The sequence below is a fragment of the Octopus bimaculoides genome, chromosome 8, assembly GCF_001194135.2.
Source record: "Octopus bimaculoides isolate UCB-OBI-ISO-001 chromosome 8, ASM119413v2, whole genome shotgun sequence".
In the NCBI taxonomy this organism is placed as follows: domain Eukaryota; kingdom Metazoa; phylum Mollusca; class Cephalopoda; order Octopoda; family Octopodidae; genus Octopus; species Octopus bimaculoides.
This window is the reverse complement of record NC_068988.1, coordinates 86,010,958-86,011,622: the sequence shown is the minus strand read 5'-3', so window position 1 is coordinate 86,011,622 and position 665 is coordinate 86,010,958.

Here is a 665-nt window from a genome sequence, read left to right as displayed (position 1 = left end):
CACACACACACACACACACACACACACACACACACACACACACACACACACACACACACACACACACACACACACAGAGAGAGACACACACAGAGAGACACACACACAGAGACACACACACAGAGATTAGGAAACGTCATTTCTTTTATTAGTGAACAAATAAGTTTTCAGTTGTTTATTCAATCAACATGGATAACCAATTTAATGAGCGTATGTATATATATATATATACGTATATATAAGTGCATATATATAAATATGTATATATGTGTATGTATTTATATGAATATGTTCTGGCTGGTTGCTTAAGAATGAACTTCATAAACACGTTGAATCTTTGCATCAATTTAGGTGCCACCCTGTTAGTAATGATTATACATACATACATACATACATACATACATACATACACACACATGTATGTATATATGCATGTATGCATATATTGGTGTATGTATCTATGTAATTATGTGTAATTTTATATATATTCTATGCGTGCATGTGTGTGAGTGTATGTGTGTGTGTGTGTTTATATATATATATATATATATGTGTGTGTGTGTGTGTGTGTGTGTGTGTGTGTGTGTGTGTGTATGTGTGTGTGTGTGTGTGTGTGTGTGTGTAAAAATACTGCATAGTTGATATGATATATAAGCAGATATTTC